The sequence below is a fragment of the Mesocricetus auratus genome, unplaced genomic scaffold (genome assembly GCF_017639785.1).
Source record: "Mesocricetus auratus isolate SY011 unplaced genomic scaffold, BCM_Maur_2.0 Super-Scaffold_100676, whole genome shotgun sequence".
In the NCBI taxonomy this organism is placed as follows: domain Eukaryota; kingdom Metazoa; phylum Chordata; class Mammalia; order Rodentia; family Cricetidae; genus Mesocricetus; species Mesocricetus auratus.
This window is the reverse complement of record NW_024429266.1, coordinates 62,043,884-62,071,761: the sequence shown is the minus strand read 5'-3', so window position 1 is coordinate 62,071,761 and position 27,878 is coordinate 62,043,884.

Genomic DNA, 27,878 nt, shown 5'->3' with positions numbered 1-27,878 from the left:
ATTGTTCTTTCAAGGTCTGTGAAAAATTGTGCTGGAATTTTGATGGAGATTGCATTGAGTCTGTAGATTGCTTTTGGTAGGATTCCCTTCTGCTATTTCTTAAATATTGAAGTGTTTTGCACACACATTTTTTAAAAAGCACACTCAACGAAGATGAATACCTGTTTGGCATATTGTGGAGGCCTGCAAAGGACAGGAGCTGATAGGAGACAGATGGCCACTGCCACCTTCAGTAGCCTGTGGTTTGAGCCACATGGACTTAACACTTTCTGAAGCACAGATGCAGTGTTTGGTCTAGCTTTATTTACTTGTTTGCTTATTTATTTATTTATTTATTTATTTATTTAATATTGGAGCACATGTTTATGTGTCTGTGTGTTTATACATGAGAAATGCGCACATGTGGAGGCCAGAGATCAACACTGAGCATCTTCCTCAATCATTCTCCACCTTATTTTTTGAGGTAGGGTCTCTCACTGACCCTGGAGCTCACTGATTTGAGTCTGTCTTCTCCCCACTAATGAGATTACAGGTATATGCCACAGCACCTGGCTGTTGTATGTGGGTTCTTGGAGCCTGGACTCAGGTCCACACACTTGCATGTAAGTACTTTACCAACAGACCCATTTATCCAGTCCTCTGTTTTTCGTTTTGCTTTGTTTTGATTTGTTTTTCTTTTATGTGGCATGAGGAGGCAGAGGCATCAGTGAACCTGGATCCTGAGAAGAGTGGACAAGACTGAGGTGACACTGTGAGACCTGACCACACAGAAATGTCACATTCCCTTAAGACCTCCTGGCTGGAGGACAATGCAAGACACTTGCTCTAATCTCAGATCAGTTTACCTAGAGGTACTTGAAGGAAAGGTGAAGGCCAGAAAGGACTTCAACAAGAACCTGAGAGACCAGATACACAGTAGACAGTCCATATATCAAAAAGAGAACTCTGACCATAGCCTGCAGCAACTCTCCCAGAAAGCCATCACCTAGGTATGGGCAGCCAGCCTGCTTGCTAGTAATCAGAATTCTATCCCTAATTATTGCCCCAGGAACCCAACCAACCCCATAGCAACTAGCCTGACCTTGCCAGTATTTGACTAATAAGTGATAGCTTCCCTAATTATGGTCTCCATGTCTATCTTAGAACCAGACAGACAAAGTAAAACATCCCCTAACTAGTTTCATAGGTTGCTTCACTTGTATTTAGCCTGTCCCAGCTTCCCTGGGCTAGGATCCTCCAATTGGAGGATGCTTAAAGCTTCTCTCCTTTACTGTGTGGATGTTGTCCATTCCCATGCCTGCCTTTGGGACTCTTCTGAAATGCGAGTGACAGCGGCTGACTCCCTTGCCACAGCACATTGTGAATAAATGGCCTTTCTCTGTTCCTGCTTGGTGAGCCTCCATTAATTTCTGCTCTCCTTTAGGACATCAGCTGGTAGGGCCCGGCAACACTACAACTACAGAACATGACATTCTAATAATTAATAAAATATAACAAATTACATATGCTCACAATGGCTAGCATTCATACAAATCATTCCATCAAATTCAAGGGAAGCAAAAGAGATGGCCTCTAAGTCCTGTATGTTTATGCATGAATCTTGATGGACAGCTAAGAGAGATTTTTTTAAAATATAATTTCCAATACAGTTCTTTCTATTTGTCTCCCTGCCTCTGAGCTTCCAGATGCTGGCTCTCAGGGCTTCAAGGAGGGGCTGGCTTCCAATAGGGCAATGTCAAAATTGATCCTGGTGTAATAAGGAGCTTGAAACTCCAACACCATGCAGATAAGCACAGCAGGAATGATGACAGGAAGACAGGATGATGGGATATCCCAGCACTCATGGGGAGAAAGAAGGGACAGAGGTCTGAAATTGAGTGCAAGGTGTCTCATTCTTCTCTGGAAGAGCCAGGCGGTTTAGAAACATCCAGATAGATGTGAAGGCAACAAGGAGCAAGACATGACATCTAGAGTCGGTCCCCAGGAGTGTGGTAGAAGAAATCCATAAGTCTCCAGAAGTGATGACTGTTCCCTTAATGCATGTGCTTATGACTGGTGCTCGATGTGTCTATACTTGGATAGAGACCCTAAGAGAGTAAGGCTAATGGTTGGTAGGTATAACCCTTAGGGTTTTGGTTTTTCTTGTTTATCAGCACAAGCAAGGGCCATCTAGGGAGAGAGAACCTCAACTGGGCCAGTCTCTGGGGTGTTTTCTTGACTGATAATTGATGTGGGGGGCCCAGTTAACTGCGGGTGGTACCACCCTTGGGCAGGTGAGTGTATGAGAAAGCAAGCTGAGTGAGTCATGGGGAAGAAACCAGTAAGCAGCGTGGTCTCTGATTCAGTTTCTGCTTTGAATTTCCTCCCTGAATCCCTTCATGGTGGACTGTAATATAAGATGCAATACACCCTTTCCTCCCCAAGCTGCTTTTGGTCATGCCATTCATCATACATGGTACTTTGAAATGTAGCTTGGGGAAGATGTCTCCTACTGGATGCAGGTCTTATCTTCTTCATTTGTTCCTACTGACATGTCATACAGGGTCTTAGTGAGCAGGCTTGTCCTACTCACTAAGTAGGCTTGTCAGTCCTGATGGCCCAACAGATGTCCCATGTCCTGAAAATGAGTGACAACTTTAAAATTGGATTTCAAAGGTGGGGACCCAGGCTGATGATTTAGCTCCATTGGTAGCCTGAGCGAAACCTTCAGTTTGATCCCAGCACTGCATAAACAGGGCATGGTGGTAGATGCCTGTAATTCCAGCACTTGGGAAGCAGAGAAAGGAGGATCAGGGAGTGAAAGATCATCTTCCCTACGTAGTGACTTCAAAGCCAACTGAGTCTACGTGAGACTCTGTCTCTAAATAAATAAATAATTTTAATTTAAAATAAAAACAAATTAAGGTAGGAGCCTTTATATCCAGCACTTCAAACTACATAGACACTTGAATGACTCCTACATCAATCTCACACATGCCAGCCCTGCCTCATTGTAGCAGAGGGAATCACTGAGGGATGCCCTGGGGAGGAGAGAGATCTAGCCCCTCTGCTTTCCTGATTTCCAAAGCTGTACCTCCCAGCATTTCCAAACACACACACACACACACACACACACACACACACACACACACACACACATGAGGAAGGAAGGAAGCAGAGAATAACATAAATAGGAAAGGCAGCATCAGTCCCTCCAAAAAGAGTTCAAATATTGACTCAGATCAACATTACCAAATTGAATTACATGACGTCCCTTCTGGTGCTTATAGTTCCCAAGAGCTGGGTCTGACCAGGTCAAATCAGGAAAATCCATTTCTGTGCACATTTGAGCGTGGCAGGGGGAGTTATCTGGTAGATTTTTATAAGAGCACATGTGTTTACCATGACAGAGGGAGTGGTCTGGTAGATCTCTGTAAGAACATATGTCTCTACACACATGTGTTATCTATCCCTTACTAAGGAGATACTGGCAGTTGATAGTTTCTGTGGCAGGGAAAATCAATTTTTATTGATTCTTTGTGGGTACTCACAACATGCACCCCAGTCCCACTAATCTCCTTGTCTCTTCATATCTGCTCTCTACCCTTGCAACCTCCTTCCCAAAATAAAATAAAAATTTAAAATTTCTCATTGTGGAAGCTATAATGTATTACAGTGAGTCACAGTATAATCTCACTTGGAAACGTTCCTTGCAATCAGTCATTGGTCTTGTTTGAGGCCTTTGGCTTCTGTTACACTGTCAATTCTACATCCTCACTGGGATTCCTCCCGGACATCCTGTTGCTGCCTATCATGGAGATCCTGCAGCTTTGGCTATGCAGGGCCAGCCCCTTCACATGCTCCAGCAGTTCACAGATGAGGTGGATGTTAGGGTGAGCCAACTCATAGTCCTGGATCTGGACCTGGGTGGTAGCTGAGTTGGTAAACCCACCAGCTCTCCCTCGTCCTTACCACCAGGGGGAGCTCTCCAGCACTGCCCCAGCTAACTCACTCAATGCCATAGGCAGCAAAGGGTGGGGCTAGTTCTCCCTATCTTAAGCCCTCAGACCTCCTCACCCACACCCACACCACTAACACCAGCTCTACTGTGTTGTCCAGCCGAGTTAAGAGCCCACTCTCCTAAGTGCTGCAGCTGGTGAGGGGCAGGGACAGCTCTCCCACTCTCATTTTATTTTTTAATGCATGGCCTGGTAGGCTTCCCCTGATCCAGTGGATAGCCCCACATCCACATATATATGGGCAGCACTTAGTGGGTTATCAAAAATAAAAGATGAATTTTTAAGGAGGCTTTATTGGGAAGGGTTGGGAGGAACTGGTGGGATAGGGATTAGATAGGATCATGTTTCTTTGTATACATGTATAAAAAATTCAAGAATAAAGAAAAATTATTATTAAAAATAATTTCCTCCTTCATTTAGAATTGCCTGGGACACATCTGATACTACTTTGCCATCTCTGTCCCAAGTGTTTATCCTCTGATGACAAGTTCTGGTGAAACAGACCCTTACCACGCCTCCACACTGTCACTTCAACATGTCAAAGACCCATCTCATTTCTGCCTCCCTCCTGCTCCTTCACAGAAGAAACCCTCACCCCACAGGGACCACTCTACCCACATGCCAATGGCAGAACAGTCATTATCATACACTATACCTGCCCTCTGTCCTATTGCTAGGTCCAGATAGTATGGAGCCTCATGAATGCAAACCTAACTACATCTCAGAACTGGCAGGATGCAGAAAAAGACTGAATCAGCAGCTCGGGTCACCATGCTGTCCCTTGGTTGTGATTTTGCTTTTTCCAAGCAGTCACATGCGCTTTTGAGCTGTACAGCAATTCACAGGGACAGAACTGTCTCTTGGAAGTAGGCTATGTTAACATTAGGAAAAGAACAAGCATTTCTAGACTTGTATGCCTAATGGAGCAGGAAGGCAGCCCTAGGATTCCTGGCCTCACTTTGACAAGATCTGTTCCTGGATCCTACCTCAGGAACATACCCATGCTCAACACTGAGGGTTCATGTTCTGTTGCTGTAACAGAATGCCTGAGGCTGGGTGATCATATAAAAATTACAGGGTACAGGAGACAGAGAGATGCTCCAATTAGTAACTAGCCTTGCAAGTATGGGAAGTTGAGTTCAAAGTCTGGGACCCATGTGGAGAGAATAACACAGGTATGGCATCTGAGGTTGACCCCAGTCTGGCCTCCACATGTAGCTATTCACACATGTACCTGCACACATACGAACACATGAACATGCAGATGCACATACACAAAAACACACAGCTGTGGAGGCTGAGAAGTCCAAGTGAAGATCTCCCACTGCCTCATTGCAGGGTATAAAGCATAAAGGCAACCAGATCCATCCAGAAGGAAGGAGATGTGTTTTATAACAAACCAGTCTCTAGAAAACAAATCCAATCGTGAATTAGTGAGAACTCAGAGTCTCTATGACCCAAATCCCACTGTAAAAGCCCCACCTTCCAATGCTGCTATGATGCCAATCAAACCTCAGTGTGTCTCAAGAGTGGGTGGCTATACCATGATCATACCTCTCCTTGTCATCTATAATTGTCAACCTGACAAGACCTAGAGCTATCAGAGAAGGGAGCCTCAGTTGAGGGATGGCCTGGATCAGATTGGTCCATGGGTAATTCAAGACCCAGACCATTGTGGGTGACACCATTCCCTGGGAATGTGAGCCTTCGCTTCATAAGAAAGCTAACTAAACATGAGCCTATGAACAAGCTAGAGAGTGGGCCTCTGCGGTTTCTGCTTCAAGTTCCTGCCCTAACTTCTCTCAGTGATGGACTGCAACCTGGAGTGTAAGCCAAATCGATCCTTTCCTCCCCTAAGTAGCTTTCAGTCAGAGGTATTTATCACAACAAAAGAAGAAGCTATAACAATGCCATAGCAATCCCAAGAGGCAGGAAGCACAGTCATGGGATACTCACAGTGTATCAAAAACCAGAGACAGGCCCCATCCTAGGAGCTAAATGGGAGTGCCAAAGCCAGAAGATGACAACAGGAGATGGGAGACATAGTGGGAGCCAGGGAATGGGTTTTCTAAAATTCAGCAGGAGGTGGCAGTGCAGAGCACCCCAGGGTACATTCGCTGGCCCTGGCTCTGGACTTCCTGCCTTGTATTCACTTTCATGGTTTCTTGTGGGCTGGTCTGGGAGCTTACATAGGCCCAATGGTCCAACTTCCACACAACCTACAGAGAACCCAGTATACTTACCTTCGGGGTGCTAAATAGCTATATGCAGGGTACCAAGGCAGGGCCATTAATGGTGACTGCTCAGTACCTAGCAGAATGGAGAGTGTGAACTGAGGAGTCCCGGGCAGACTTTGCAACTATGATACTTGGCCAGACTGGAGAAACAGTTGGTGACTTACCACATGCCCATGGCCAAAAAGAGACACCTGTCTCTTATATGGCACAGCTGTATGCAGACATGTGGAGCCTCTAACGTCTCCCCAGACAATGTTCCACAGCTGCTCTGTCCAACAAATTAGGCACTAGCCACACGTGCAATTAGAATCCATTAGCATTCAATTGAAAATGCCCAGTGTTGGATGTGCCTGGCTGCTCTGTACAGAACAGCACAGGCACCGGGCAGCTCTGTCACCAGAGGTGACTGTACCACCCAGAACCAACCCAAACAGAATATTTAGACATCCATGGCAGCTCAGGGATTATCAGTTTGGGCTCAGAGTATACTAAATCCGTAATCTGGAAAAACATAGATTGATTTTTAACTTTAAAGGCATAAAGAAATTAAGGGCTGGGGAGATGGCTCAGTTGGTAAAGTGTTTTGCATATCACCATGAAGACACAAGTTCAAGCCCCCAGAACCCACATAAAAGAGGCAAGTGTGGTCTCAGGTTGTTATAATCCTAGGCATGGGGAAGCAGAGACTGTGGATTCTGGGGTCCACTGGCTTAATTGGCGAGCTCCGGGGTCAGTGAGAAAACCTGTCTCAAAAAATAACAGTGAAGGAGACACCTGCTGTTGACCTCTGGTTCCATATGTGCACACTCATGAACATATACATGCAGACACACATGAAAAAAATCTCCAAGCAAATATTTTACATGGCTAAAATAACCTAGCAACACAGCTAGAAAAACCTCAAGTTCAGGGTTGGCACCTTAGGCAATCCAGCTAATATCTGCGTCCCTAGAGAATTTGACTCAGCATCTTTGATTCTTTTCCACTAATGCACATGATGAATAAAGCATGGGGACCTGTGTGGATGGTTTACTGGGATCACAAAAGTAGAATCCCTCTCCCCAGGAGAGCTTTGAGCAGTCATTGCCTTTTTGTTTCCAGCCACAGTTTGTGTAGAGAGCACAGCTGGTCATCTGTAAATGATTCCTGGTACTTGAGTGACCTCTGGGATGGTCTCCAGACATTGCTCCTCTTCACAACCCTAAATGTTTTGATTGATATCTTAAAGCAAGAAAGGCCATCCCACTGCCTCAAATGAAGATGAGAAACGTACCCATCATTTTTGTTCCCACAAATCAACCCCGAGAAAAGTTTTGAAACTCCTCCACGGCTGGCAAACTTTGCAACAGAGAAAAGACAAAGGGTCACATAACTCTTCTGGAAGCCACCTGCAGCTCATCAACAGGATGAGAAGCCAAGCATCAAAGGGAGCACGCAGAGCCTGCATCAAAGGAAAGGCAGAGGAGGGAATGATCTGGTAAGATTTCATCTCTCTCTTCATTGCCTGCTGACTTCCTAAAACATGGATGTTCATGCACACACATGCATATAAAGGCACATCCTAATAATAACTCACCCCGAAGCATACACATGTGCACGTACACGTGTACACACACACACACACACACACACACACACACACACACACACCCCTCATAAAATGACATAGTGGAAATAGCTTACATTCTTAGTCACTTCAAAAGACTCTTAGTGGTTTGTCAATCACCAGCTTTGACTTGTGTGTTTCTTGCATGAATGAAATGATTCATCCTTCGGAACCCGATTCATCTCCCTTGTCACTATGTACCTAACGATGATTGATTCTGAACTCCAGGTTCTGAGCTGGATAAGCCTCTATTTTGTAGCGGCTTCCCAACACCACCCCCAAATACAGTTAATTGTAGTTCCTGTAGAGGATAGTGCTGTTGAGCATCTCCTGGGCAGAGAGCAGCAACAACAGAAACAATGGCATGATACTATGCAAGCGTGGTTTGGTGGAGCAATGGGTTACAGTGGAGTTAGTTACAGGAACATAAGCAACTTATCAGCAGTTATACCACTGAAGGAATACTCACTCTCTGTCTCTCTTTCTTTCTTTCTCCCACCAAACGTTATCAATCTATAAACCATTGGGAAAGCATGGGTTGTGTCGTGTGATTTTCCAAGAGTTCTCTTCTTTAATCTACTCGATGTGTTTTACTAAGAAAGGTAGGAAGACGATCAAATGGTGTGACTGAACTCACAGAGCCAATCGAGTGCTTGAATCAAAATAACATTCCTGGGTGAGGCGGTCATTAGGATCTACTCTCTCAAGAAAGGAAAGGGGCAGCTGAAATGTAGCTCAGCTTGGACCGCACTTGGGTTCCATCCCCCGCACCATATAAGCCAGGCTGAAGAGAGGGCGTCAGGAGGATCAGAAGTTCAAGGCTATCTTTGGTTATATAGTGAGCTTGAGACCAGCCTGGGCTAGAGATCCCATCTAAATAAAGTAAGGAAGAAGACAGGGAGGGGCCACAGGATGAAAAGGGGAGAGGAATAATCCTGTTTGTGTTTCCCAATGTCTGCCATGTGAAGGGCCATCTTCCCACCTGCATGAAGAATGGATTCCACTGCAGACATTGGAGTAAGGTCCCTTGTGTCTTGCTGCAGGCTAGATGACGCCTTGAATTCCTCTGATCTTGTAGAACCTTTGCCACTATGCCAGGTAGGCAGTATTGACCACATTATTACCGGGTAACAAGCAGATCCATGAAGCAAGCGCCAGAACTAATTGGGTCTGGTTTGCTATAGATCTGAGTTTTCTGGCTGAGCAAATTGCAAATTGAATTAAGCCAGAGATGTAAGATGTTTCTGGAATCCTAGGTACAACTGTGTTCCTTGAGATTCTTCTCTGTGAGTTCTGGGTCAGGAACTGAAGATGTAAATTCCCAGTGCTGACTGCAGTGGCCTTTCTTTATATTAATAACATGATGGGGAAGAAGGGGAGTCACAGGATCAGAAACAATGCAGCCAATCTCATTGAAAGCTGAATGCCTGCTAGACTTTATACCCCACCCCATATATCTTTCATCTCAGTGGTTCACTGGCAGCCATTTGCTTGCTTGCTTGTTTGTTTTTCAAGACAGAGTTTCTCTGTGTAGCTTGGAACCTGTTCTTGTGCTTACTCTATACACCAGGCTGGCCTGGAACTCACAGAGATCCACCTGCCTTTGCCTCCCAAATGCTGGGATTAAAGGTGTGCACCACCACCTCCCACCTCACTGGTAGCCATTTTTATTTTACCCCCCTTTTTTTACAGTGAGTAAATTGATGTCAGTATTGGAAATTTGACTTTTGTTTTGTCGAGCAAGTCTATTCAGAAGGCAATACACAGTGGTTTAGAAAATCTAATGATCCCTCAAGGAGAGAGGCTTCCAGAAGCAGTTTTTGCCCAGAAATTTAAGCAACTTCTTAGAAAAAAATTGATGCTAAGAACACTATGACAAAACAGCCACATGCCCACTGAGTGGCTAAGAACCTGCCCACTCCTAAATGAACCCAGATATTGGATAGGAGAGTCAATGTGTCCACCCAAAAAGCTAGTTTCCCAGCTTAACTGAGCAAGCACATTACTGAGTTATGTTCAAGAAGGCATAAGCAGAAAATTTCATGGGGATTCTGAGCAAACTGACACTTTGCAAAGGAGGACATGAAAGCTGTGAAGCCCTTTTTTATGTTATTCTGTCTTGAATATGGGCATGATGTCTGGAGTGGCAGCAGCTGCCTTGTAAGCATGAGGCAACAGAAAGAAGATCAGGCAAGACTAAGGACAGTGAGAAGGACAGAGAAACTGGACAGATAGATGATTAGCCTGCTCATTTGTATCAGCATAAAGAATAATGGGACCTTCATTGGATTAAGCTCTTATTGCTGGCTTTTCTGTCACTTAAGGCCAAATATTTTCATCACTGATACCCAAGAGAGACTTCCTTGGATGGAGGAGGGTCTTGTGCACCAGTTGTTACTTTGATTTGTTTCCCTTTCCTTATTTGACCCTTGTCAAAGTACTGAGGAAGGTAAGGATGTATGGGCAGGATGGATGAGGACAGGCTGAGCCTTGTAAGCCCTGCATGCCCCCATAGGGAGAAATCTAGCTTAAAAGCAGAGGCAGGTGGCAGGAGTTGGAGTCACAGCTTCAAAACAATAGAAAATGAGTCCAGAGTGGCTTCATCAATTGGAGGACCAACCGGCTCCCCTGCCTGTCAACTGAGGAGCTAGCCAGAGTCCTGGGACTGCAGCCCCATTACCAGGGCACATGGCTCTCCTCTTCATTCTGATCCATACTGATGCCTCACTCAGAAAATCTGCTGTCTTCAGTGCAGGCTACTGGTTCCCATCTTACATTGTCTGTCAATGCCACAGATGGGGAAACTGCTACCACACATCCGCCCACAGCAGCATATGTCGTCATGAGACCTCTCAGGCATCGCTATCAGGCATCCATACGGCTCCAGACATCCACTAAGCTGGGCCCTTGTGTGTTATGACTGCTCTTTCCTGACACTTAAAAATCCCCCAAAGGTGCATGTCTTAAAGGACTGGTCCCTGCAACGGTTAATGTCAACATAGGCAAGATGTAGAGTCACCTGGTAGACCAGCCTCTGGGGATGTTATGAGAGTGTTTCTACACTGGTTAATTGGGTTGGGAAGATCCACCCTGAATATAGTGGCTCTGCTCCATGGGTTGGGTTCCTGGACTAAATCAAAAGGAGAAAGTGAGCGCAAGTTGCTTCCAGCCTTGATGTGGAAGGCACCCACTCATGCTTACATGTTCAGGAGTGTGGCTTGTTTGTGGCTCAAACCTGGCCCAGGCCCACAGACACTACAGATGACAAGAAACAGGGTGGCATCCCAATGACCATTCCACGCCTGTATTAGTCGGGGTTCTCTAGAGCAACAGAATTTATAGAATTAATATATTACATGGGATTTACTGAAATTATTTATAGGCTACAGTCCAGCTAATCCAACAATGGCTGGCTGTGAACAGAAAGCACAAAAATCCAGTAATTTCTCAGCCGATGGGCTGGATGTCTCAGCTGGTCTTCAATATCTGCTGGAGTCCCAAAGAAGTAGGCTCCACTGCCAGTGAAGGAATGGATATGCTAGCGAGGCAAGAGCAGGCAGGCAACAAGCAGAGGCTCCCTCTTTCCATGGCCTTATAGAGACCTCCAGCAGAAGGCGTGGCTCAGGTTAGAGGCGTGTCTTCACACTTCAAAATCTGGATCAAAGGTGTGTGTCTTCCAACCTCAAAGGTCTGGACTGGAGGTGGATTCACCCACTTCAAACCAAGCACGGATAATCTCTCACTCCTGAGATTGTAGCTCAATCCAGGTGTAGTCAAGGTGACAGCCAAAGCCAGGAGGCTGGCCCCACACTTGAAGCTCCGATTCTAGTTACATTGGGACAATTGCCTCCCCTGATGTGACATCGGAGCTAACGGGACAAGGGACAGATAGGATAGACATGTGACCCAGTCAGCAAGCCCCTCTCTTTTCCACTCTTCCTGCTCTTCCACTGACGGACAGTGTGCAGACATATCCCAACTAACCCAGTCATCACACTTGTGTGACTGGACAACCTGGAGTACCCCCACTGCCCTGTGGAGGCCGCTCCCACAGTTAGTGCTCATCATACTTCTGTGAGGTGTGTACTACAGTTATCCTATTTGGTAGAGACTAAAACTGAGGGATAGAGAGAGAATTTGCTCAAACTTCTCCAGGAGCTAAATCTTACAGGCAGTAAGTACCCAAAATAATGTGTGTGTGTGTGTGTGTGTGTGTGTGTGTGTGTGTGTGTGTGTGTGTGTGTGCGCGTGTGTGTGCATGGGGGAACTTCCACGCAGGGTGAGTGTCTAACTGCCCCATGCTACAATAAGAGCTTAGCTTGCGCATAGGGCTCCTTGCTGTTCAGCCCTGTTCAAAAGCTCGCCCGGCGGCTGTGGTTCTCTTAAAGCAAGTACCAGGCCAACTGACTTTCCCTTGCATTGCTGGGGATCAAACCTGGGGTGTGCGTATGCTAAGCAAGCACTTTTCTTACGAGCTACATCTCCTGGTCCTCGGTCTTGTGACAGCTCAAGCTGACCTCCTGCTTTCTATCCCCCTGCCTCAACCTCTCCCAAGTGCTGGGATTATAAGCACTTACCACCATGCCCAGCTCCACATGGCATCTTAAAGACCCTCTAAAAAGATGAACATGGCGGGGCTGCTACTTACTTCACCGCCTCTCTCATCGATTCCGCCAGGCAGCAATACAAAGTGCAAATTCTGCTCCTGCTGAAGTTGAGGACACAGGGTTTTTGTGACTTTCCCACGTTCCCACAGGCAGCACGAATTTGCAGACACCCACCACCACCACCACGTTGCATGGTGAGGTCATGAAGGACAGGGCTTTCCTGGGAGGAGGACTGGGTTAAACACAGTTATTTGTAAACACATCCGGCTCACCTGCCAGGGACCACAGCTCTTCTCAGTGTTCGGCAGAGCTCAGGAAAAGCATGTTCAAATCCTTCTTTGCAGAGTATAAATTGTCCCACTTTTTTTTTGAGTGTTTATTCAACATGACTGTGTTTTAATTCTGTAATCGCATTTCCAAGCATTTGGCCTGAGAGGATAATTGGACAATTACAGAGACGTATGAGACAAGCTGTTTGTTAGAGACGTTATTGCAATCGTAAAAACCTGGGGGAATAGTGAAAACCTGGGGAAACCACATAAGAGGCAGACATTGCTTAAACGACTCGAGGCCTGACAGACCTGTACATCCGCAGAAGCTGCCACTGGGAGCTGGGGTGCTGAAGAGGGAGATACCCACAATGGGGACATTTGCTTGTTTCTTTGGTCTGATTAAAACATTGGGAGGGTAATGGGCATGTGAGGAGACTTGTGAGGGAACTGGGGACAGACATAATCATATTTTGGTGTGTGTGTGTGTGTGTGTGTGTGTGTGTGTGTGTGTGTGTGTGTGAAATTCTCAAAGATAAAGAAAAAAATTAAATGGGAGACCACACACCAAAAATAAAAATAAGACATTTGTAAATGAATAAAAGTTTAGGAAACAACCTACTCAAGGTGTTAGTAAAGGCTATTTATGGTGAATGACTTTTTAAATACTTTTCTTCTTGGGAGCCAGAGGGACGGTTCAGGGGTTAAGAGCATTGGCTGCTCTTCCAGAGTGCCAGGGTTAAATTCCCAGAACTCACACAGTGGCTCATACTGTCTGTAACTCCAGTTCCAGAGGATCTGACGCCCTCTTCCGGCCTCCATATGCACCAGACACATACATGGTGGACATAACAGACACACGAACAAAACACAAGAAATTAAAAGTTAAAGTTTTAAACTTTTTTTTAATTTAAAATGAAAAATATTACATTATTTTTAAATTGAATTCATTCTTAAATTAAAACGAAAAATCTTTGTAGTTTTCCTATAAAACAATATGCCTCTACAGTGTTCTAAAATGCAAAATACACTTCCACATCTTAGAGGAGGCCACTGGTGTGCCTCTGAGGAATGAACAGCCAGGCCTTGTACCTGAGTTACCCCAGGAACACACTCCCACAGCCACACCAGGTAACTGCCACTAAGACAGGTCCTACCCTGCAAGTCAAGAGCTGGGGGAAATGGATAAGAAAGACGTTAAACAACAAACAACCCGTACAATTCTCAATATTTAGTTAATGGTGAAGGCAAATGGAGCAGAAGTCATTTGACAGCTCTCTCCCTGTTATCCCCAGGAGGCCCAGCCAGTAGACAGGAAACCGTGGACCGTGTCGCCAACATAATCTCAAGTCAAATAGCCCAGTGACCTGCTCCCGGGCCCACCAGAGGGAAGAGGCCCAGCTTTCACTTGTCAGTGGGTGTCTGGGTGGCTGCACCTGGAAGCCTCCGTGGAGCACCGCCCAGGCCCCTGGGCTCCTCACTCACCTGCGTGCTGGGAGATTAGACTCCAGAAACCAGATCCCCCCCCCCCCGGGGCCTTGCAGAGAAAGAGCTCGCTGGAAATATGAATGGTGACAGCTTTTTGGAATGGCATCAAAACCGACTGCCACTTCACCCATTCCCCAGCAAGAGAGGCGCTCTCCACAAATCCCGCTCAGAAGTAACAGCACCCACTCAGGAGAGTGCATTCCAGTGGGTCAGGTATGAAGTCTGAGATCTTAAAGGATGGCTGAAAGGTGATGGGGAAAAATCAGCCCAGAGGGAGGCCGTGGGAACCTTAAGGACAGGCTCCATGCAGTTCAGGAGCCAATGGAGTTGTTCTAATTAGAAATAGCGAGACACACAAACATGAAAGTGACTATCATGAAGGATGCTCTCTTTTTATTTGTGTGTATGTGTGTGTGTGTGTGTGTGTGAGAGAGAGAGAGAGAGAGAGAGAGAGAGAGAGAGAGAGAGAGAGAGAGAGAGAGAGAGAGAGAGAGAGAGAACTTCATGTAGGCCAGACTGGCCTCAAGCTCCTGAGTATCCTAAAGATGACCTTGAACTCCTGAACCTCCTACTTCTGCTACCCCTGCGCCCCAAGTGCTGGGACTACAGGCATGTACAGCCATCCTGCTCTGTATTGTACTAGGGATGGGACTACCCAATGCTTTGTGCATGCTAGGCAAGCACTCCTTAACCCAAGAGTTTTGCTCCCATCCCAAGAAATTTCTAGACTCACTGCATGCAGCTGAGCCTGGCAGAGAACACAGAACACAGAGGCCTTAGATTGGTTCCCATGTGTCTTGGTTAGGGTTTTGATTGCTGTGAAGAGACACCACGACCATGGTAACTGTTATAAAGAAAACATTTAATACAAGGTGGCTGGCTTACAGTTTCAGAGGTTCAGCGCATTATCTTCAGGACGGGGAGCATGGCGGCAGGCATGGAGGCAGGTACTGGAGCTGAGAGTGCTGCACCTTGCAGGCAGCAGGAAGTCTACTGTCACATTGAGGGAAGCTTGAGCAAAAGAGAACTTGAACCCCACCCCCAGAGTGGCATAGTTCCTCCAGCAAGCCCACACCTCCTAATAGTGACTGCCTCTCCCTTTGGGGGCCATTTTCTTTCAAACCATACCCTGAAAGGCAGGTTTGAGTTGATAAGGTGCTTTCACCCCTGTACCCGTGTCAAAAAGCCAGGAAAGGTTGTAATCCCAACACATCGAAGGTAGAGGCATGAGGATTTGTGGGTCCTACCGGCCAGTCAGTGTAGATAATCAGTGAGCTCCAGGTTCAGTGAGAGGCCCTTTCTCAAAAAGCTAAGGCAAAGAAGAGATTTGGGAAAACATACCTGATGTCAACACCACACACACACGTTAAAGTCAAGTCTTTAACTTTCTGCGAATTGGTGATTTCTGGGATTGAGAGGTCTGTCCAGGGCCAGCAAAGGCCCAGACATCAAAACATCCAAGGCTCAGTGATGCAGGCATGTAACCCCACCTTCTGGGGAGGTGAGGCAGGAGAACCATAAGCAAGTTCAAGGCTAGCCACTACCTCAAAATAAATACACGTTTTTAAAAGGCCTGGCTTCAATCCCCACTACTGGAACACTAGAACAAAACACGTGCTGAACAGAGTTCCACTGGCCACACCTTGCCACAAGGAAGTCAGTGGGCTCACTTAAGTCAAAAGAATTCTGCTGGCTAATCAACACACCAGCAAAGAGAAAATCATGGCAAGGAGCTAAGCCCACAGGGAGGCCAGAGCTACAGTAGGGAGGCACCAGAGGTTGACACCAGCTAGCTTTGGAAGCATCAGACTAAAGGGGGAGGAACTCTTTCTTCTACTTGTGCCAAAACCAAATTCCAAGGACTTGGGTGGCCGCTGAGCCTCAGAGGTTGGTCGGGAAATAAGGCGTGTTAGGAATGGAAACGTCGTCTGGTCTGCATATACACACAAAAAAGAAAAGATAAGCCGTTTCCTGTGACCCACTCACCTGCAGAGCCCCCTCATCTGTGTAAACAGAAGGATAGTGTCCCCCCACCTGCTCCAGAGACCCCCGTGGACATGGGTTTCAGCATTTCTTCTCAAAGGAGGAGACAGGTAAGAGATCACAGTTTGCACAGGGCTGTGACCCTTACAGAGGACAGTCTCAGTGTAAGCCAGAATGGATCTTAAACCCTAGCAAAGAGACAGACAAACGTCCATCTGGCCACCTTGTCTAACTGACATCTGGGGTGGCCAGGAGAACAGAAACGGCTCCCTTGAGCCGTGCTGGGCCTTATTTAACGTCCACGGGAATGTCTCAGCAGGGAGGGCTGGCATCTGCCAGCCTACTCCATCTGCCAGCCAGACTCGTCTGCCAGACTGATTCTGGGAGCCAGGAGGATCCCTGGAGAGAGTCCCTGAGCACAGTCCGAGGCAGAATTTGTTGCTGTTGGCCACGAGGGTCCCTTTATGTGCCTGGGTTTTGCTGGAGAAGGCTCAGTGCCAGCTCAAACTGCCAGCCCCACTCAACAAAGAAGAAACCTTATGATTCTAAGCGACACCGGCCTTCTCCTGCCTCAATGAATAGCACCTGTGTGTCCTTGATCTTGCCTCCTCTCTCTGGAACACTCTGAACCCGCTCCTTACTCACCAGGAGAGAGGCCTTTTTCTCCATGCTCCTAATCAGCCCCTCACTCAAAAGGTATACATCTCCAGCCTGCAATCAGCTACCTAAACAAGTACCTGATATCCAGGCGCCCAGAAGAGACACCCACTGGAAGACCTCCCAGTAAGCCCAAACTCCTAGCTTCTACCACCTCCCAAAAAAACGCTCTGCTGGCCACCCAGCCTTCAACATGTGGACCCTGAGGGCCTTCCAGATCCAACTACAATAATTGTTTTGATTCTTTCAGCCATTTAGCAATCTATCACTCCATTTCCAAAGCCAGTCTCCCCTTTAAATGGTGAGCTCTTTTCCCAAACACACCCCACCCGTCTGTTTGCATAGGGCTGAGTTTCTGGGCCAGGCATGATACAACTCACAAATCCCTGGGTGAGTTAGTGGACAATGCTAAACACAGGTCTCCAGCCTGCGATTCCACCCAACTGCAGACATCCCTACCGTGTGAGAACAACCACCCAGCTTTGATAGTCAGCGGCAATGTTTCTGGGACTATTTTCAGCTCTCTGGCGCCATCTACTGGAAATGTGTGGTCATGGCTGAGCTGGAAGGGACTCTTCCCAGGAAAACGTGGGTTATAGGTCCCACCCCATTAGTTCCTGTTTGCATTAAAATGATCCAGAGTGTGGTGGGAAGGATTATGACTAGGAACTAGCTCATCCATCCTAGCCCACGTTTCCCACAATAAATGCCAATTTCTTCAGCGGCAATGCCCACAGACATCTTCTGCCTGGTGTGAGTTTGTTAATGGAGGCAATATTCTGGATGGTGAAGGTCCCACAGATGAAGTATAATTTGTTTTTAAACTACCATCAACTATAATTTTATTACAACGTGTTTTATATATGATTTTAAAAGCATCGGCACCATCTCAAAGTTTATTATCCCATTCTTAATTTGTGAGCTCAACATGCCTCCCCACACATCACAACTGTGAGTGTATGTATGTGTGTGTGAGTGTATGTGTGTGAGTGTGTATGTATAAGTGTGCATGTGGGTGTGAGTGTGTACTGTGTGTATGTATGAGTGTATGTGTGTGTATGTGTAAGTGTGTATGTGGGTGTGAGTGTGTACTGTGTGTGTATGTGTGAGTGTGTGTATATGTGTCAGTGTGTATGTGGGTGTGTATGTGGGTGTGAGTGTGCACTGTGTCTGTGTGTGTGTGCAGGCAGATGTGTGCCACAGCTTACACATGGAGGTAAGAGAGCAGCCTCAGGCGTAGGCCCTCCACTTCCGCCTCGTTTGAGACAGGGTTGCCTGCTGTTCCCTCCAGGCTAGCTTTCCTGAGAGCTTCCAAAGACGCTCTTGTCTCCATCTCCACCTCCCATCCAACCCCCGTCAGTGGGGTTGCAGACATGCACCACTGTGACATTTAAACGTGAGCTGTGGAGATGTGAGCTCGGATCCTCACGCCTGCACAGCAAGTGCGCTACCCACTGAGCGATCCTCCCAGCCCAATCTAGCTCTTCTGCCCCCAGATTGTCTTTAAATTACAGAGGATGTTCTTCCCACCCATCTCGCTGCTCTGACCGCTGGCCTCAGCAAAGTTATATCACAGTGCAATGTAGAATGACCTCCACGGTTTTGCACTTACTTGGAGGACAGAAGGGAAGACCCATCTGGACAGTTCTCATTCCTGCCTGACACTTAGGAGTGTGAACGTCCTAGCCACCTAGAGATCATATGATTCTAAAAGGGACCTTTGGTCAAAGGACGTTTGTGCCACAAACAATACAAACACAGGCATTGCTTCTCCAGTTAGCCTCCTAGCCAGGAAGCTGAGAGCAGCCTGTCGCTCCCGGGCCCTTACTTCTGGGACTCTCTCAAGCTCAGTTTCCACATCCATGAGCCACCCACTCAGATGCTCAGGGGACACCTATTGCACAGCTCTCAAATGAAGCAAGAGTGTGGAAGTGTGGGCTCGAGATGCAGTTTCTTGCCTCCCATTACCTGGCTCTGATTGGCCTCTGGTTCCTCTAACTGCCCCTCAGTTCACATGTGGAGGCAGCTACTGAACTTCTGTGTTTGCGTTTGCTCTGCCCCACCAAGAGTCATTAGTGTGATAAGCTGAACATTAAACCCAAGCTCAGAGGCAGGAACCAGCACCCCCTTCCCACAACATAACTCATTGTCTTAGCATTCACCACAAAGGGTCAACTGCATGGCCCACGCTTGGGCTGAGAGGCAGGAAGAAGTTTCCCGTATTGTCGCCCATCTATGGCATGCATTCCAATGAAATATGTCTCACACTCAACAGACTGCAGCTTTTGCTGGAGCTCCCAACCAGAGTTAATAAAACACCCTGCCACGAGGTAAGACTGCTGTCCCACTATGTACTCGGTAAGACTGCTGCCCCACTATGTACTCCCACTGTTGGTTTAAGAAAGCAATGTAACACCCAGCGTGACTTGCCTTGGATTTCCCAGCAGCCAGCTTCTACAACCTAAGCTGAGACACAGCTGTAATCATCAATTATGTGAGTTTTTCCATGCTCCTGACCCAGAAAAAAATGCATTTGTGTTTGCATGTGTGTTGTGATAATCATTTTCTGGAAACAGCAAATAGACTGAAAGCAGTTTCATGAGTGAATACTCACCATAAATGTTGACCATAACATATGGCTATTGCTTGATAAACAATGATGTTTGTAGTACTGTCTGAGGGCTGGGTCAGTTGAGATCAGTTGGAGTCAGCGACTTAATCCCTTGTTAAACTCTGTTAAAGATGTCTGTAAAGCAACCTTCCTTCTTTCCCATGGGAGGCTTCCTGGGCTGTGCAATAAAAGAGAGCCCAGCCCCTTGTTAGGAATAAAGGCAGGGACAGACAGAGTCCAGCAGGCGCAGGGTGAGACTCACACAACAGACAGACAGGGACCACGGAAGACTTGGGGAGAGTGAAGGAGAGAATCCAAGACTGGGCTCACTCTGAGTCTATAGCACCAAGGGGGAGGCTTCAGCTTCCTTCAACACTGATGCACTATTGGCCTCTCGGGGTTTATTATTAATGCATATTGAACCTCTAACGCATTAAATCTGTACCCTTGCCCACTCCTTTCTTCTTGCCAGAAATGCCAGTGAGACTCTGGAGCCTGGCAGCTGTCTTATGAACGTGAGGCAGGCCTGTATGAGCTCTCATGGATGGCGATGTTCTAACAGAATGGCAGAAACTAGGAGGTTTTTTTATGATGTTAGAAGATTTCCTTCCAGTCCTGTGCTGACTATGTCAAAACTCGCTTTAGATGAGAAAAAAACAAAACTTCGAGTAAGCTTTTGCTTTTTTCTTAATATCTGATACTTGCAGTTTAAAGTCAGTTCTAAGGGCTGGAGACATGGCTAAGTGGTTTAGAGTGCTGACTGCTCTGGTAGGTAATGTGGCTTGGGTCTCAACACCCACATGGGGGCTCATAAACATCTATAACTCCAGTTCCAAGGGTTCCACACCCTCTTCTAGTTTCTGTGGTCTCCTGCCCCCATGTGGTACACATAAACTCATGTAGGTATACACACATGCACATAAATAATAATATATTTAAAAATGAGTTCTAGAGCCAGCGAAATGGTTCAGTGGGTAAAGGGTCTTGCTACAAAGCTGATGACCTTAGTTCAAACCCTGGAGGCCACACAGTAGGAAGGGAAACTGACTCTCACAACATCTCCTCTGAGCTCCACTTGTTTATGCAGCATGGTATATGCCCCTCAAATAAATAAATAATGCAATAAAAATTAAAATTAACAATCACTGTAATTTTTAAATGAGATAATGATAATAGGCGGGCAAGGACTTAGAGATGATGTAACTGAGGAAAGCCACATCTGGGCAGCTGCATTTCTAACAGGATTTCCCTTCGTGCTTCAACATTCTTGAGGCTGCAGGGAGGTTGTCCTGAGCTGTAGCAGAAACCAAGGCACTGGGGCACTTTCCTGTGCCTCAAGAGACCCGATATCACTATAATATTGTTTGCTTTGTAGTATTGACACCCCTCCCCTTTTGTGAACTTTTCTTGAGAATCACAGCACAGAACACTCTAAAAGGGATATCTGGTCCATCATGATTTATAAGGGGAAAGCGGCCACCTTATCCCATCAATATGCCAAACACCTCATAAATGTTCATAAACATGTACAAGCTGCAGTGTGAAAAACACCTTGGGACAGTCTACTCCCAAGTTCTCTTTAAACTATAGCACAAATAAACTCATACAAAAATGCAGCGTATCATAAATGTATTTTAGCAAGGGAAAATCAAATTCAGAAAATGAAATATTCCTCTAGGACTATATAACCCTGATGCAGCTAATACAGCCACTTGGGGAGACAGAACTATTTGTCATTTGGGGACAATGAATCATGAGATCTTGAGCTCTGCACAAACCAGGGTCCCCAGTGGGAGTGGATAGCCGTCACACTCTCCTGTGTGTTCATCCTTTTGACATCAACTCAACTTGATGGTGTCATCTGCTGTATTCACCAGAACCATGCATTTGAGTTACAATTGCTTGATGAGCAATTAATCTCACCAAGGAATCCTACAACCTTTGAAGTCAGTTGCTGCTTTTGTTTTGGGCAGTATTCATCGCTGCCTCAGCCTTGGGTTGGACATGCCTGTAGTCACGGCCATTTCTCTGGCAGTCAAGGCTTGTAGTCACAGACTTTCAACAAAAAGTCAGGTCTATCCATGATGCAAACAATCCAGGAGAGCCAGCTCTAATCCACGAGTCCTTGGGATGCTCAGGGATCCAAGCACAGCTTGCTGTTGACACTGGCTTCTCCATCTTCCCATTGCCCAGTGTGTAAATCTGTCAAGCCAGCCAGGCCTGCCTCCTTGTGAGTTCTTTCTTAGTTGTTAAGGTGGTTGAAGAGGGCCTGGGTTTTTCCTGCAGAATCTACAGCCTCAGAGACAGTGATTCCCAAGACTATGTGCAGAGAATAATGAGTCATCCATGCTGTTTCCATTGTGCCTTGACCTGTTTCTAAAACCTGCTCACGCCTGCAACTTACACACTAGGTTTGACCATCAGTTGTTGTAAGTTAAAAGAACTTACCCGAATACAAAATGAATAGAAGAAACAGCTACAGAGGGATTGAGGACCCTCTTTGTGGAGTGAGGGTCTGCATTGTTTAAGGCATAGAGAATCAGAGCATGATGGCACGTGACAAGAATCCAAGACCTTGGTAGGTAAATGAAGACGTATCAGGGCCAGCCTTGGCTACAGGGTGAGATCAAGGCCAACGTAGGCAGTATAAGATACCCAAAACAAAAACAAAAAAAAGAATTTTTTCTTTTAAAAAGAATATACAGAAAACTCCCATTTTTAAAAAGACTTTTAATTGTTTTTAATCATGTGTATGTGTGTGTGTATGTGAGTAGGTTCACATTGGTGCAGGTGCCTGGGGAAGCCAGAGGCATCAATCAGATCACCTGGAGCTACAGTTGTGGCAGTTGCAAACCACCTGACGAGGGCGCTGGGAACTGAACTTGGGCTCTCTGGAAGAGCAGCACCCTGGGCATCTGTCCAGCCTCTCCCATTTACTGAGTAGACATCCACAGAAGCACTCAGACACCAAGGAAACATAACAGGATGTTTGCTGTGCACATACACACACACACACACACACACACACACACACACTTTTCCTTAGGAAAATTAGTTCACAGACAAATAACATAATAAACTAGTGCAGCACAGATTTCATTAAATGGAAAACAGAGGTGTTGGCTCCAAATCGATCATTTTTTCCTTCCCTCCATAATAAATAGACCTTATGTTCTTCTCCAAACAATCTGTTAATGGATTGCCTTGTTCCAGGCCTGTTGTTAAAAGCTACAGATTTCAAATGAGTGGAACTAGAATCCTCTCCTTACCTGGTGGCAGCCAGACTCTGGAGCCAGAGTAGCAACTCAGGAACTCCAGCTCTGGCTTCCATGACATCTGAGCCAACTGAAAACTACACAGCCTTGTGATGAGGCTTTGCATCTACAAGATGAGCTTTATTACAGCGCCCACCTCATAGGGTTACTCTGCTGAGCACTTGACTTATTAGCTGCTAAGCACTGTAAAGACTTATTGAGTGTTTTTACTTTTGTTTATTTTTATTCCCACTTTGACAGAATCTTGCTGTTTAATGTCCAGGCTGAACTTGAAATCACCATATAACCTCAGTTGATCCTGAATTCAGGATCCTCCTCCTGCTTTCACCTCCTGAGCACTGTGATAACAGGTGGGCACCACCATGCTTGGCTACGGAGTGTTTTTAAGTAAGTAAAATAAAGGTGTAGATAGCTCACAGACAGAGACAGGCGTGTGGTCTGGTAATCCTACTTATGGGGAAAGTGCCCTGATGCAGATGTGTTCTAGATGCTTGAAGAGAGAGGTGGATAGCCCCAATCAGGAGGTGGAGAGAGAGATTTTCAGAAAAAATGGCAAGAACCTCTTAGACTTTAGACAGTGTCACCATCTTCCTCATAAACAGCACAGCTGCTATGTGATCAATATGGCTGCGCCAACTTCTACATCAGAAAGGAGCTGTTATGAAGATCCCCTAGAGACAACAAGCAAGTTTTCCACAAGAGTCTGGAAGGCAACATGATCAAGAGATAGACAAAGGAGAGAGGGTTGAGGGGCCTCAGAGGTTAAGAGTGCTTGCTGCACTTACAGAAGACCTGGGTTTGGTTCTTAGTGTCCACATTGGGGAGCTCACAACTGTCTGTAATTCCAGCTCCAGGGAGTCTCATTCCCTCTCCTGGCCTCCATAGCCACTGTACTCATGTGCATACACATACATATACACAAAAACTAAAATGTGTGTGTGTGTGTGTATGTGTAAGAGAGAGATGAGAGGGAGACAGTGGGAAGCCCAGACATTATTGGCAATGTCTAAGGAGCTGTCTATTCATGCCCTGCCTGAAAAAAATTAAGCCTGATGGTAAAGGAGAGTAGGGACCAGAACCACCCCTTCTCCTTCACTTCACGCTCCTGCCTGCGGAGAGGGAGTTTTGGAGACTCCCAACAAAAACACGACTCTCACCCCTGAACTTCCTACCCCAACACTACAGCATCAGGTTCAACTCCTGCCTTCCACCTGAACAGCTGAATGCAGATGCAAGCTCCTGTAGGCAGTTCAGCTACTGTCTACATGCTAGCCCTGCTCTGACTCACTCACCTGTCATTTTTCCCACTTCAGTTTCTTCTGTAAAAACTCCCGCACAAATTAGCTAATGTCCCAAGGAATACGAGGGGTGAAGAAGGTGGGGGAGGGGAGAGGGTGAGTAAGAAATAAGGGTGTCCTCCACGGATGTCTGTCATGTCCCCAGAACTCCTTCCCAGGGTGAAGTAGCTGATCCTCATCAGAAAAATGCACTCCAGGTAGATTACAGCACTCATCGAGAATTCGGTAATTACTGTATCGCAAGCTAGGACCTGCTGAGTGTACCCAGGGAGCCTCTTGCCTTGGGTGCAATAGATTTACAAGATTCCCACACCCCAATAAATAAATGGGTTGTTTCAGAGCCAACTTTGTTCATGGAGTTCTCCAAACACATGTTCTGCATGAACTCAATCACCGAAGCCCTGGGGCCCCAATTCTGTGTAACTATGGGCTAGGCCCCTCAACATTTATTTTTAATAACTGAGCCCAAGATCCACAGAGGTAATACCTGGACTTCTTCCATTCCCGCCTGTCCTGGATATTGGAGAGCAGCCCAAGAAAAACACGTACACACTCTGTCCCACAAGAGTACGTTTTGTGAACTATGATCTCCGGCCCAGCCATACTACAAGTGCAGATTCCAAGCAGATGCCATAGCTTCCCCTAGGCCTGGGCAGAAGTCAGACAGACATAGTCAGGAACTCTGAGACAGGAGCCAGAAATCTGTGTTTGAATTTACTCTAATGAGCAGGTATTTATTGTGCATGCCCCAGTTTTAAAGCCTCCCATCTTGTCTTGGGGCTGGTTAGCAGCCTGTTGTTCCTATTGTGACTACTCAACTGCGCTATTGTAAAGAATGCAAACAGCCACAGAGGATGCAGAAGACCAGTGCATCTGAGCCCTTACCTTGTCTACCTGGACATATCCCTGGACCTCTCTTCAGTATTCACCAGTCAGAGTCTTAATGTTAGCTACATCCCTCATGCTGGGTTCTTTCCGACTCCTTAGTTGCTAGTTTTAAAATTATTTTTATACACAGCTTTAAAAAGTATAAAGTAAAGCCAGGTGGTGGTGGCACACGCCTTTAGTCCCAGCATTCGGGAGGCAGAGGCAGGTGGATCTCTGTGAGTTCGAGACCAGCCTGGTCTACAAGAGCTAGTTCCAGGACAGCCTCCAAAGCCACAGAGAAATCCTCTCTCAACCCCCCCCCACACACACACCAAAAAAGTATAAAGTAAAAGTTGGGTTTTTTTGTTTGCTTTTTGGGGTTTTTTGTTTGTTTGTTTGTTTGGTGTTTTGTTTTTCCGGAGGAGAACCTTGGGAGATGGCAAAGGTTGGCAAAGTGAGTGTCTTGGGGGCATGAGGACCTAGTCCCTTGGGACCTACTAAAAGGAATGATATATACTTGTAGTCCCAGCACTGGGGAGGCAGAGACAAGGAGGGTGCCTAGGGCTCACTGGCCAGCCAGCCTAGTCTACTTGAAGAGTTCCACACTAGTGGTTTGCACTGCCTCAAAAAAGAAGATGGAGAGCACTTGAGGGACAACTCCTGATGTCCTTTGACCTCTACATGCATGCTCATGAACACATGAATGTGCATTTGCTTGCACACACATGCACACTCGTGCATGAACACACACACATATGCACACAGACACACAAACAATTATTCTGAGGAACACACAGCATGAAATCCTTCTGAAGACTTGGACAAGGTGCCAAGTCATGTTGCACAAGCAGGAAAAGATCCTAGAAAGAGGGTCACATTGCATCCACAGTCTAGAAGCAGAGACTGAACAGACAGACATCTGACTATAAAATCGCAGGGTTCAGGTCTAGTGACTCTTTTCCTCCCCAAAAGCTCGACCTCCTAAAGATGCCACAGCCTTCCCAAACAGCGCCCCTAGCTGAGGGTATGAAGAAATTCAAACACAAGAGCCTACTGGGGCTCATTGCACACTCAGACCATGGCCTCCAAGCATGACAGAAACACAGGTGAGGCGTAGGAAGTTACCGATGGTGGCAGGGGTGTGACAGGACTGTGGCATGCTGGCGTGGGTTTATGCGTGAGAAGGAGCTGGGCTGTCTCCCAGTGCAGAGCAGCCTCCACACGTGAGTGATGTAACACAACAATGGCCCTGGGGTAAAACACGAGCCGCTTCAAGGCATCTCTCCTCCTTGCTGGGGCTCAGGGATCCAGGTTGCAGTAGTCTTCTGTCTTTACAACAAAGCTTCCTCCTGGGTCACAGACAGATGGACAGACAGACAGACAGACGGACAGACGGACAGACAGATGGATATGAGTGGGTTTTGTTCTGCCTATGCTCACAAGTGGCCAGAGCTGGGTGTACAGCTCGACAACTGTAAGGGGACCCAGCTTCCACATGCTCAGATGGGGAAGAGAGTCAGTCTGAAGCTGGAAATACTAGAACTTGGAACACCCACCACCTCACAAAAGAGGGGTTAGCTAACACAAACACCAAACACAGCTCAGGGGATTGAACAGGGGTGTTTTGACGCATCAAGCGCATATAGAAAACAGCAGCATTACCTGTGGTGGCATTTTGTTTGTGCTTCAACAAATAAAGCTTGCCTGAAGATCAGAGTTGTGTAACTAGCCACTAGTCAGACATAGGGGCCAGGCAACGGTGGCACACACCTTTAATCTCAGCACTTGGGAGGCAGAGACAGATCTCTGTGAGTTCAAGGCTAGCCTAGGCTACATGAGGCTGATCCAATCTACAACAGAAGCAGAGCTCACACTTTTGATCCCAGCACTTGGGATCGCACACCTTTAATCCCAGCACTGGGCAGTGGAGACAGGAATGATATGCCTGGATAGAGAGAGGAATGTAAGGTGGGAGGAGACAGGAGCTCAGAGCATTCAGTCTGAGGATTTCTAGAGCAGCATCGAGCATTGAATCAGAGGATTCAGTAGAGTAAGAACTAGTGGCTGGCTGATTCTCTGATCTTTCAGCATTAACCTGTATATCTGACTCAGGGTTTTTATTATTAAAACCATTTAGAAACCACACTATAGTTCACACACACACACACACACACACACACACACAAAAGGTAGTGTTGGTGGTCACACATCTGACTCTCCATCCCCTTCTTTGCCTCTTGCCTAGGCATCGGCAAGCACAGATAGGGTCATGAGGTCATAGCTCTCAGTACAGGCCTGTTAAATTCTATTGGGGTCTACTGGGACTGATTCTAGCCTGCCCAGGACTGAGAGCCCCTAATGGACACAGACAGAAGAGATGTCTGTGAAAGAGGATGGACAGTGAACTAGATCACAAATAGAAACACAGAAACGGAAGCAAAGGAGGAAGTGTGTGTCCCTGCTATCTGTCCTCTTTTTCTGGAGTCTCTGGTCTGTCCCCTGGATGGGACATGGTGAAAGGTGCAGATTCAAGAAGGACACTGAGTCAGACTCTTGGGAGTGAGGAGTTTATTAGAGCAGCTATCAATGTCATGGACACAGAGACAGCTACACAGCACATGGTGAGGACTGTGAAGAGAGGAAGGAACCAGGGCCCATGAGGTGGAAGGGGAACTCTCGACTTACAGATATCTGAGCACTGAGTGGCTTTGCAGTATAAGCCTGTACCTGGGTCTCTGATGCCTAGGCAAGAGGCAAGGAAGGAGATGGAGAGTCAGATGTGTGACCACCAACACTACCTTTTATGTAAACTCACTCTCCCAAGTGAGAAACCCTGCCACCTGGGATTTCATTATCTAAAATGCACAATGTCTAAGCAGAGCTCTGTGTCTGTGAAGGGGGTAGAGCTATGTAGGTGTTGTAGCCTGAATAGCAGCTAGATTCTAGAATTACATTCTTATACATATACCTAGCCTCAAAAGT